A 12,811-nucleotide genomic window follows, 5' to 3' on the forward strand; every position below is an offset into this window, starting at 1 on the left:
TAAATTTGATTGCTTAACTTCTTTTGGGTTTGATGAAAGGTTACTATCTTGCTTTTTTCAGGGTGGAGTTTCCCTCCTTGTATTGGTGTTGTCCTCCTATTATCCTTTTTAGGGCTGGGTTTGTGGATAGATATTGGGTGAACTTGGTTTTGTCGTGAAATATCTTAGTTTCTCCATCTATGGTGATTGAGAGTTTTGCTGGATATAGTAGTTTTGGTTGGCATTTGTGTTCTCTTAGAGTCTGCATGAGATCTGCCCAGGACCTTCTAGCCTTCATAGTCTCAGGTGAAAAGTCTGCTGTGATTCTGATAGGTCTTCCTTTATATGTTACTTGGCCTTTTTCTCTTACTGCCTTTAGTATTCTTTCTTTGTTTAGAACATTTGGTGTTTTGATTATTATGTGACGGGAAGTATTTCTGTTCTGGTCCAGTCTGTTTGGAGTTCTGTAGGCTTCTTGTATATTCATGGGCATCTCTCTCTTTAGGTTAGGGAAGTTTTCTTCCATAATTTTATTGAAGATATTTGCTGGCCCTTTAAGTTGTAAATCTTCACTCTCATCTATGCCTATAATCCTTAGGTTTGGTCTTCTCATTGTGTCCTGGATTTCCTGGATATTTTGGGTTACAAGCTTTTTGCACTTTGCATTTTCTTTAACTGTTGAGTTCATGGTTTCTATGGAATCTTCAGCATCTGAGATTCTTTCTTCTATCTCTTGTATTCTGTTGTTGATATTTGCATCTCTGTCCCCTGATTTCTTCCCAAGGCTTTCTATCTCCAAAGTTGTCTCCCTTTGAGTTTTCTTAGTTGTTTCTACTTCTGATTTTAGATCCTGGATGGTTTTGCTTAGCTCCTTCCCTTGCATGTTTGTGTTTTCCTGTAATTCTTTAAGAGATTTTTGTGTTTCCTCTTTCATGAGCTCAGCCTGTTGACCAAAGTTCTCCTGTATTTCTTTAAGAGATTTTTGTGTTTCGTCTTTCATGACCTCAGCCTGTTGAGCAAAGTTCTCCTGTATTTCTTTAAGTGTTTTTTGCATTTCCTCCTTGTTGGCTTTTGTATTCTCCTGGATTTCTTTCAATGATTTTTGTGTTTCCCTTGCAAGGGCTTCTAACTTTTGATCCATTTTCTCCTGAATGTCCTTCATGTGTTCCTGTACCAGCATCATGACCAGTGATTTTAAATCCAAATCTTGTTTTACTGGTGTGATGGGGTATCCAGGACTTGCTGGTAGAGGAGAATTTGGTTCAGATGTTGCCATATTGCCTTGATTTCTGTTAGTGACGTTTCTGCGTTTGCCTTTTGCCATCTAGCTCTCACTGGTGTTACTTGGTCTTGTCAGTGCTGGACTCACCAGTGCAAGCTGCCCCTTCCCCGTTGGCCTCTGGTGCACAGCTTACACTGTGCACTGCCTATAGACAGGGTGTTGTTGTCCAGGCTGTTCAGATCCCGAAGCAGGCACCTGAAGGCTCCCGCTGGGGCCCGCAGGATTTATTGGAGCACACTGACTTCTCCCAGCTGGCCGCCCGGAAGCCCCCACTAGCCTCTTGAGGGACCTGGAGATGTGGCGGCCACCCAGGCTGATCTGAAGCGGAGAGAGTTGAGCTGGGGGCTTCTGCCTGAGGCCTTGCCCCAGATTGTGTCTGTGGACCAGGTGGAACCCGTGTGCACCCCCAGGGAGCTCCGAAGGTGAATGTTGCTGTGACCTCCCCTGTGCTCCGCTCACTCCGCTGGGCAGCCGATTTCCCCAACCGGGCTGGCGCACACTAGGTTAGCCTTGTCGCCTGGGCCCTGAGTCCAGGCAAACGCCTGGGAGGCCAAGGTCCGAGCAAAGTTCCCCTAGGGCTATGTCTGTTATTTGGGTCCGCCAGGTGACCCGGATGGCGGGCGTGCGCGTCCGCGCTCCCCGAAAGCACCGGGAGAGTCTGTTGTGCTAATAACCTCCTGGGCGGGTTGACACACAGATGGCCCACCAAGCCGCCCAGTTCTTGGGGTCAGTCCTGTGCCTTTTGGAGCCTAGATCCCCGTTTTGTTAGCCTCAGGCTACGCTTGTTAGCAGTCTCTGCCCTCCCGAGCACTCTGGCTCCTGTAGGCAAAATGGCGGCGCGTGCACCGGCCGGGGCAAAAAAAAAAAAACTCCTGGCTGGGTTGGCACCCCAATGGCCACTCGAACAGCCCAGGGCCTGGGTGCAGGCCAACGCCCGTCTGGCTCAGACCCCTGCGGTGTTGGGCCTAGGATTATGTTTGTGTACCTCAGTCTGACCGATCTCTGGAGCCTGGGATCAAGATGGCGGTGAGTCTCTCCTGACTGGCGGGCAGCCGAGTTCTGAAGTGGCTTCCGTGCAGCGAAAGGCTCCGCAGAACCGCAGTTGCTTGCCGCCCGGCTGGTCAGCGAAGGTCAGTGGTCGTGGGCGCAGGGCCTAACTGGACCCTGTGTCGCCTTGGTTCCACCGCTGATGGCCCTTCAGCTGGAGCAGCCACTGCTACCGCCGCCGCCGCCGCTGCCGCCTCCGACAATCGGCAAGGAAGAATGTATATTGCTTTTACTATGTTTAGGTATGGGCCTTGAATTCCTGTTCTCTCCAAGACTTTAAGCATGAAAGGATGCTGAATTTTGTCAAATGCTTTTTCAGCATCCAATGAAATGACCATGTGGTTTTGTTCTTTGAGTTTGTTTATGTAGTGGATTGTATTGATGGATTTCCGTATATTGAACCAACCCTGCATTCCCGGGATAAAGCCTACTTGATCATGGTGGATGATTGTTTTGATGTGTTCTTGGATTCGGTTGGCAAGAATTTTATTCAGTATTTTTGCATCGATGTTCATAAGGGAAATTGGTCTGAAGTTCTCTTTCTTTGTTGGATCTTTTTGTGGCTTTGGTATCAGCGTAATTGTGGCTTTGTAGAAGGAATTGGGTAGTGTTCCTTCTGTTTCTATTTTGTGGAATAGTTTGAAGAGTATTGGTGTTAACTCTTCTTTGAAGGTCTGGTAGAATTCTGCACTGAAGCCATCTGGTCCTGTGCTTTTTTTAGTTGGAAGACTTTCTATGACTCCTTCTATTTCTTTAGGCATTATGGGACTGTTTAGATGGTCTAGTTGGTCCTGATTTAATTTTGGTATTTGGTATCTGTCAAGGAAATTGTCCATTTTTTCCAGATTCTCCAGTTGTGTTGAGTACAGGCTCTTGTAGTAGGATCTGATGATATTTTGGATTTCCTCAGTTTCCGTTGTTATATCTCCCTTTTCATTTCTAAGTTTGTTAATTTGGATACTTTCTCTGTGCCCTTTGGTCAGTCTGGCTAAGGGTTTATCTATCTTGTTGATTTTCTCAAAGAACCAGCTCCTGGTTTTGTTGATTTTTTGTATGGTTCTCTTTGTTTCTACTTGATTGATTTCGGCCCTGAGTTTGATGATTTCCTGCCTTCTACTCCTCCTGGGCGAAATAGCTTCTTTTTGTTCTATGGCTTTCAGGTGTGTCATTAAGCTGGTAATGTATGCTCTCTCCATTTTCTTTTTGGAGGCACTCAGGGCTATGAGTTTTCCTCTTAGCACTGCTTTCATTGTGTCCCATAGATTTGGGTATGTTGTGTTTTCATTTTCATTGTGTTCTAAAAAGTCTTTAATTTCTTTCTTTATTTCGTCCTTGACCAGGGTATCATTGAGTAGAGTATTGTTCAGTTTCCACGTGTATGCGGGTTTTCTGTTGTTTCTGTTGCTATTGAAGACCACTTTTACTCCATAGTGATCAGATAGGAGGCATGGGATTAGTTCTATCTTCTTATATTTGTTGAGGTCTGTCTTGTGACCAATTATATGGTCGATTTTGGAGAAGGTACCATGAGGTGCTGAGAAAAAGGTATATTCTTTTGTTTTAGGATAGAATGTTCTATATATATCTGTTAAATCTAATTGGTCCAAAGCTTCAATTAGTTTCATTGTGTCCCTGTTTAGTTTCTGTTTTCCTGATCGGTCCATTGAGGAAAGTGCAGTGTTGAAGTCATAGGGTGACTCTCTTATCAAACCACCCCTGAGGCCACCAGTTTTTGCTTCCTACCCTAGTTACAGTCTAGCTGTGTCCTTTCTCAGAAATGTCTCAAATAATATGTCATGAGATATGGCTGCTCTGAGCCTTCTTTGTCCACTTAGTCCAAAGAAGGTTCTGGAATGGCCACAGCTAGGGGAGTCATCTCCCAGCCTGAACTTGAGGTAAGGCTGAGTGATATCTTGCAGGCAGGCTGAGGCTTCTGTGATGTCTACAAGGACTTAGTTAGACAAGAGTCCCCTCAGACCTGCCATTTGATGCTGCATGCCCTGAGCCAGGACTTGCTCTGTAGATGGGAGGGCAGAGAGGCTCTTACAGAAACAGGATAAGCTATAGAGTCACTGTCTAGGTAAGGGAGACTTGTTACCTCAGAAGTCTAGAAGCCTTGGGAACTGGACAGCAGGGAGTGGGTGAGGGCACTGAGAGTCCACCAGGCCTTGGCTCAGCCTAAGGACTGAGGTGTTACTGAAGAACAGGAACAGGGGAAAAGAGCAGAAGAAGGGGCCAGGTCTAGACTTCCACTCTGGCGCCATCTTGATCAGCATCTCTTTGCTGAGCATGGGCTCAGCTGGTCCAAGACATGGGTCATCTTTTTTTCTCCCTGAAAGTGTACGTGATATCCAGACAGCCCCTTCCTCAGGGCAGGATGATCTTGAGCGGCACTGAGAACCAGCAAGATAGGATAGGATAAAAGGGGAGAGGACGGCAGAGATAAGGAGGGACAGAGAAGGAGACAGCAAGGTGTGTGTGTGTGTGTATGTGTATGTGTGTGTGTGTACATGCATGTATGTATGTCTGGGCAGAGAGGAGGTCAAAGTGGAAGAGAGGAGAGGCAAGGAGGGCATGACAAGGCCCTAAATCACTAACAAAAATGGCGGCTGGGCTTAAGACACAGCCATCTCATCAGTGACCACAAGGCAGAATTTTCTGCAACATGAGAAAGAAGAAGCCAAAATGTTAAAGGAAGTTGCTGGCCACAGTGAGGGAGATGGGGAGGTGATGCACCCACTCGGCCCTCCAAATGAGAAGGGCCAGGGGTGTGTGTGTTGCTTTATCTTGATTCTCTCTTGACTCAAAAGCACCTCAGGATCCCTCCACATTGTCTCCTTTTTAGCCTTATGGCTCTGCTGGTCTCACTTCCTGGAGGGCCTCTGGCCCTGGCTTGGATACTGCTCCTGCTGTCAGCAGCATGTCTGCACGCTGGTGAGTGGTGGGGACCTCACTAGCAGGGACTGAACTACAGAAGGGGACAGTGGGGCTGGGAAGAGTGGGCTGACATGTGGACAGGTGTCTGCTAGAGGAGCCAAGCAGGCCTCTCTGCCGCAGGAGAGCTCATCCCTCAGCGTGAACCTAAACTAGCTCTTCCTGTGTTTCCTGTCCCACCAGCCATAGGGACAGTCCTGCCCTGTGTCCCGCCCCTGCCAGTGGATGAAGGCTCAGGATGCTTTGGTTGTCTTTTCCATCCCTGCACTGGCTTCAGATTCTCCCCATCTTTCCCAGGGAACTCTGCAGGATACACCAGAAAAAATGACTATGGGGTCAACCAACCAGCAAACCTCTCTGGGGTCCAGGGTGGCTCCATCGAGATCCCCTTCTCCTTCCACTTCTCCTGGGAGTTGGCCAAGGATCCGCAGATGAGCATAGCGTGGAGATTGAACCGCTTCCATGGGGAATTCATATACAACTCCACCCCGCCTTTCATACATGAGCACTTCAAGGACCGGCTCATCCTGAACTGGACACAGGGTCAGACATCCGGAGTCCTCAGAATCCTCACCTTGAAGGAGACCGACCAGGCCACACACTTCTGTAATGTCTGGCTGAGCACAACAGAAGGCTTGATGAGTTGGTAGTCGATTCCTGGGACCCAACTCACCATTGTCATCCATGGTGAGCCATTCCACCTCTGGCTTCAATGCCTGTGGCTTCCTAGTCCCCTAGTTGTTACCTCAGACCTCACAACTCTGAACTTCATTTCCTATTCCTTCTCCTCGCCCCTGCCTACACCTATGACAACAGCATTTTCCCCTTGTAGTTGTGCCAGTGTTTGCTGTCTCCTCTGCTGTGGTCTGTCATTCTCTGCTCAGATGGAACCACACCTGACTCTTGGCATCAATCAGTGTGTGCCCCACCCCATAGCTCACGTACTTTTTATTCCAACTCTAACACTACAATCCTTCCCACTTTCATCCCATTACCCCAAGATGGATGAACTTCTCCAGGATGGAGCTGACTCTCGTGGTCCTGTGGCGGGGCTCCAGTTGGTCCATGTACTCAGCATCTCCACACGGCTCCAACCTCAGCACAGAACCAATGCCATTGGGTGTTCTAGATATCCTATGGGCCAACTGTAAACAGCCAGCTGTCACCCCAGACCCTTATTTCCCCTCCTAGCTCCCCAGGACACATCTGTCATCTCTCCCTATCCACTGTCTTGTCTTCTCTCTGTTTCCCTACTCCCCTGTCTCCTGCAATGCCCTCATGTCTCCTACACAAGCCCACAGACTCTTTAGTAACAATGTCCCCATTTTCATGATGTGGCTACCCTGTCTTCTGATCCCTGCAGCTCCTCTAAGGCATAAGTAACTGGAGTCTCACACACATGCGACCTGGAGAACCAGCCTCATTACTGTGTGGCTAATACTGCCCCTCCCATCACGTGGCCCTTTAGGACCTGGGGTACTCTATGTAGTTTGTTGTTGATCATGACACTGCTCTGTGGATCTCATTTATTTGTTCTTTTTTAGGGAACAGGGCCTCACTATCGCTCTGGCTGTCCTGGAACTCCCTATGTGGACCAGGCTGGCCCTAATGTCATGGAAATCTGCCTGCCTCTGCATCCCAAGAGCTGAGATTAGAGGCATGTTCCACCATGCCCAGCAATGGTTCTTGACTGTAGTTAGGCAACCTGTGAGAGAATACCCTCAGGATACTTTTGTGTGCAATGTAAAACTGCCATTTTGACTTGATGTAATGACAAACAGCAGCTGCCAGGTCTCAGGGAAGAGAGAAAGAAAAAAAGATGTTTCATCATTCTAGAGTTTCCAGTTAATAAAGGTTCTGGAAATTAATTGTTCTGATATTTATAGAGCAGGTTATTCTGTTCTGCCATGCACTGAGCTGTAATGTCACAGATAAAATGATATTCCTTTTGCTATAACTTTTTATGTATTCAGTGTGCATGCGCATGTGGGTGTGTCAGTGTAACTGTGTGTGAGTGACTGTGTATATGTATGCTCATTTGTTCCCAAGTTGTAGGAGGTAAGACAACACCCTCAAGTCTCACCATCTTAGTCTTTGAGTCAGGGCCTCTCACTGGCTTCTGGTATGGAGCTGTGGCTGCTACAGAAGGTCTGAGGGCAGACCATGTTTTAGGGACAACTATACCACTCCTGGTATATACCCAGGAGATGATCTAACACACAACAAGGGCACATGCTCCACTGTGTTCATAGCAGCCTAATTTACAACAGCCAGAACATGGAAACAACCCCTCAACATGGGAATCAATACAGAAAACATGGTACATAAACACAATGGAGTACTATGCAGCAATTAAAAACAATGGTTACCTGAAATTTGCAGGCAAATGGATGGAACTAGAAAATATCATCCTGCATGAGGTAACCCAGCTACAAAAGAACACACATGGTATGTACTCAAAAATAAGCAGATATTAACCCCAAAGCTCACAATGCCCATGATACAACCCAGAGACCATATAGAGTATAAAAGGAAGGAAGATCAGGGTGTGAATGCTTCAGTCCTGCATGGGAGGGGGGCAGGACAATTGTGAGAGGTGAAGGGAGAGGGGGGCAGGGGAAGAAAGGAGGGGGAGGGAATAAGGGTGGCAGTATTAGAAACTCCAGGAAATGTGAGAGAGGTATAGAGGGTCAGGAAATTGAACAAAAATATGTAGCAGAGGTGATGAGGAACTGGGGATAGCTACTGGAGGGTCTCAGACACCAGGGAAACATGGGGCTCCTAGGACCCAATGGGGAAAACTTTAGCAGAAATGTGCAGAGAAGGGGGAGATAGAACCTGCTGAGACCTCCAATAGGTAGGCATGACCCCTGGTGGAGGGATGCCACTCACCCATCTCAAAGTATTTACCTCAGAAATGTACCTGTCCAGAGGAAAAACAGGGACAAAAAAAATGGAACACAGACTGAAGAAAGGCCAACCAGGGACTGTCTCATGATCATGTCCATCCTGTCTGCAGACACCAAACCCAACACTGTTGCTGTGGTCAAGAGGTGCTTACTGACAGGAACCTAGTGTGGAGGTTACTGGGGAGGTCCAGCCAGCAACTGACCAATGCAAGTGTGGATGCTTAGAACCATCAGACTGAGCTCAGGGAACCTGGTGGGGGAGTTGGTGGATGGACTGCAGGAGCAAAGGGGGACTGCAACCTCATTGGAAGAACAACATAGGCTGGCCTGACCACCCAGTTCTCCCAGAGTCTAGACCACCACCCAAGGTATGTATCTGGATGGATCCATGGCTCCAGATACATATGTAGCAGAGGATGTTCTTGCCTACAGCAACTGGAGGGGAGACCCTTGTCCCAGGGAGGTTGGATTCCCCAGAGTAGGGGATGCTGGTGTGATATGGTGGGAGAGTGTGGGTGGGTGGGGAAGCACTCTCATACAGGCAGAGGGGAGTGTGGAGGGTGGATGTAGGATGAGGGGGGGAGTTGGTGGAGTTGTAACCAGGAATTGGGATATCATGGGATTATGAATATCATTGGGACATATTCCAAAAGGCATAGGCCCCCTTTTGGTATTACTTTGCTTTTTTTCTACAGTCATTTCTGAGACGACCCCACTCACCACAGTTAAAACATTTGAAATCTTGGGTCATTTCTAGGTGTCTAGTGGCAGCTTTTCCTATTACAGTCATATCAGGTGAGCGAGATCCAACATCAGCAGTGTATCTAATCCACTCATCAATTGATGCTGACCTTGCCCTCAGTGGTCTGATTACTTCCCTGCATTCAGTATTTGCATTTTCAAAAGCTAAAGACTCAATTATTGCCTTCCTTGCTACGGAATCTGATAAGACTCCTTTCCACAGCTGAGGTTAGTCTTTGTAAAAATTCAGGGAAGGTTTCTTGTGGACCTTGTATGTGTTGAGTAAATGTTTCAAGTCTTTTTCCTGATTCTGCAACTTTGTCCCAGGCCCTTAAAGCTGACAATTGACACAAGGCTGGAGTTTCTTCATTATAGCTGGAACTTCTACCTCAGTAAAGCGACCCTTACCAAGCAGTTGATATGTGGAAATCTCTCTATCTCTGGCTTTATTTTGTCATGCTATCTCCCCTGCCTCCTCTCTCTCATTGTAAATTAGCAGCAGGTCCTAGTCTTGCTCTTGCCATATCCTTCCAGTCTTGTGGGGATTATTCTATTTTTAATAGCCCAAGAAGTCAGGATTTGCTTTACAAATGGTGAATGCATTCCAAAATTAGTGACACTTTTCTTAAATTTTCTCAGATCTAACACATCCACAGGTTGCCATCCTAATTCCTGATCACCCTGTGGATGATCATCATCTGGAGGTCTTTGTTGTATATTGATCGGATAGGCTAAAGTTTGTTTTTTAATAACTGTACTGGCTGGTTTTGTGTGTCAACTTGACACAGGCTGGAGTTATCACAGAGAAAGGAGCTTCAGTTGGGGAAGTGCCTTCATGAGATCCAGCTGTGGGGCATTTTCTCAATTAGTGATCAAGGGGGGAGGGCCCCTTGTGGGTGGTGCCATCTCTGGGCTGGTAGTCTTGGGTTCTATAAGAGAGCAGGCTGAGCAAGCCAGGGGAAGCAAGCCAGTAAGAAACATCCCTCCATGGCCTCTGCATCAGCTCCTGCTTCCTAACTTGCTTGAGTTCCAGTCCTGACTTCCTTTGGTGATGAACAGCAATGCAGAAGTGTAAGCTGAATAAACCCTTTCCTCCCCGACTTGCTTTTTGGTCATGATGTTTGTGCAGGAATAAAAACCCTGACTAAGACAATAACCTTTGGTTGGTTTTCTCTACTTTTATCTTATATCTCTACCTGAGTATTTTCCTTTTTCTTGAGTTCCTGTATTTTCTGTTCAAGGTTCTGCATCCACATTTTGATCTTTTTGTTATATTGTAATTCTGATAGTCTGCTGTCCATTTTATTTTGATTGATTAATTTTAAAAGGTTATTCTCCAAGTCTAGCTTCCAATTCTCATCTTCTCTCTGCTGCTCAGTCTGATCTGTGAACTGCTGCGTCCTTTGTTCTAGCATCTTTTCTAACTTCTGTCTCCCACCTTCATTCTTCTCCCACTGTCTCTTATTCTGATCTATAATTTCCTGGGTCTTCAATTCTAGTGTTTCCTTCTAGGCCACATTACCAAGTCTTAAATTTTTCTTTCTGTTGTTCATGATGTGCTATAATTTCCTGTATCTTCTGTTCTAAGCCCTGCTTCTATAATTTTAGTTTCTCTTTAGGTTGTAATTATAATATTGCAGCATCTGCCTTATTTTGATGAATGAAATCCTGAACTTTTAGTTCTAGTGTTACTTGTAATTTCTTTTCTAAGGCAAGGAATTTTTTGTCTAGTGCCCTGTCTATTGAGTAAATCAAGAGAATAAGTACTGCAATATCAATGACCTTTTCCTCTAAATCCATCCCTGTTAAACCATTCAAAATATCATCACATAAAGCCAAAAAGACATTATTTTTCCCATCTTTAAGTATCAAGATGCTACATATCTCTCTTACATTAATGAATTAACCTAGTCTGGAACCCTTTGTACTTTAGTCTCCTGATTTATTTGCAGAGAGGAGCCTCTCAGACCTAGTTAGCTTCCAATCCATACTGCTGTAGCCTGTATCACTGCCTAAGCCGTTCAGGGCTTCAGGGGCAGTGAACTTTTTATCTCAGGTTTGTTAGGTTTAAACAATATGTTGGGCGCCATTTTGTTCATTTTGTTGCTGCTTTGTTTCCAACCCAGTTCCCCAGTAAAAGAAAGCTCAACTCAATCAGTTAACAAAACAAGCTACAAGCCTAGATTGGGCAGATCTCCCACTACACTACTCTGTTTCCATCTTTATTATCCCATACAACTTGCGGTTTCTCCAGGCCATGAGCGTCCCTGCCGCCTCCCCATTGATCTCCTGTAGCTCCTCCCCTTCCTGCTTATCTCTGCCCCCCCCCAGTCACTCCTCCACTAGACTCTCAGCTCCTCCCACTTCCTCCTGCCCAATCATTGGCTCAAGCCTTTATTTGAAAAGTTAAGGTGGGGAGAAGGTTCACAAAGCAACGCCTCATCTGCAGCCCCTCTGAGGAGTGGAATTAGCATCAAAATACAAGCCCCAGGCTATCCACAAAACTCTCCCAATGCTTCCTGGACCTCTCCTCATGGCTCCACTCTTTCTCTTCCAGTCTCTATCCCCACCTATCCTAGAATAGGAAGTCCCACCTTCTGCTCCCTAAAGCTCTGGATTGGCTCATTGGCTTTTATTGACAAGGCAGAGGATGAATGAGGAACAATGTTTACACAACCTTGAGACAGGAACATCTAAGAGTAAGCTTAACAGAGCTATGTCAGGATTGAACCCAGAAAATGGTATAGAGAAACCAGCATTTGAAACAAGAGTAAACTTTACATAGGGTACAAAGACAATATGCATACAGGTAAGAGCACATGCAACCATACACAAGAATCTCTGCTCTATACTCTTGGTTGTAGGTGTTGTTGAAACGGCTGGCAGTATTTTCTCCATTTTGTTTTTGGCTTGGGGACAGATGGAGCCGTGAAGCACGTGCTGGCTTCAAAACCTTAGTCTCCCCCCGGAGGCTTCTCAAGTACCGAGTCACAGCTGTGCTGGTTAGTTTCTTGTCGACTTGATACAGCATCTGGGAAGTTAGACTTGATAGACACGGGGAAGAGGATTGATGCTCAGCTGAGGAAATATCTCCATTGGGGTGGCTTTCAGGCAAGTGTGTGCTTCCTTTCCTTGATTAGTGATTGACATGGGAGGGCCCAGCTCACTGGAGGAGGTGCCACCCCTGGGTTGCATAAGAAATCAAGCTGAGAAGCCAAGTGGAGCAAGCAAGTAAGCAGTGCTCCCTGTGGAGCTTCAGCTCCTGCCTCCAGGTTCCTGCACTGAGTTCCTGCCCTGGCTTCCCTTAGTGATGAACTGTGTGGTGGGGAAATGGAGGTCAAATAAATCCTTTCCTCCCCAAGTGGTTGTTGGTCAGTGTTTTATCACAGCTATATAAACCTAGGAATTATGACAGGCAAAGGTTACTCTGCCCAGCAAGATTCCATCATGATTGGTCTTCCCTTGTCCTTGAGTAACAGTCTCTGGACACTTCACAGATTAACCATCTTGTATGATCTTGTCTGTCACCACTGAGAAGAGATTTGTTCCATCTGTTCTGATCCCACGCTGAGAAAGAAAGTGCCATATGTCAAGGAGCCAGTGCCCATAAAACCCTCCAGCCATTTTAAACAGCCAAGAGTTATGTCAGGAATAGTTCTTAGGTCAGGCCTACCTGGAGTCCATTCCTGGATTGGATTCTGTCTGTTCCGTGGGTGATGCTTTAGCATCTCAAATGCTGATCAACCTCTTTCTATAGATGATGCATTCCCTCATAATATTAAAGGACATAATTTTAAAGTTTGCAAGGATACAAATGACAGTCATAGAATTTATTTCCTTTCATTTAATTCCTGTGGGCATTTTGCTGCCCATGTCTTTGTGTTGTGTGAATGCAGTTCCTGTAGAGGCCAGAAGAGAG

The 12,811-nt window shown here is 46.2% G+C and overlaps 1 pseudogene; it reads left to right on the plus strand.

The window, feature by feature from the left end:
• LOC127672490 (paired immunoglobulin-like type 2 receptor beta) overlaps window positions 1–12,811 on the plus strand; it is a 34,087-nt pseudogene that overhangs the window by 16,091 nt on the left and 5,185 nt on the right.

The sequence above is a fragment of the Apodemus sylvaticus genome, chromosome 22 (assembly GCF_947179515.1).
Source record: "Apodemus sylvaticus chromosome 22, mApoSyl1.1, whole genome shotgun sequence".
Taxonomy (NCBI): domain Eukaryota; kingdom Metazoa; phylum Chordata; class Mammalia; order Rodentia; family Muridae; genus Apodemus; species Apodemus sylvaticus.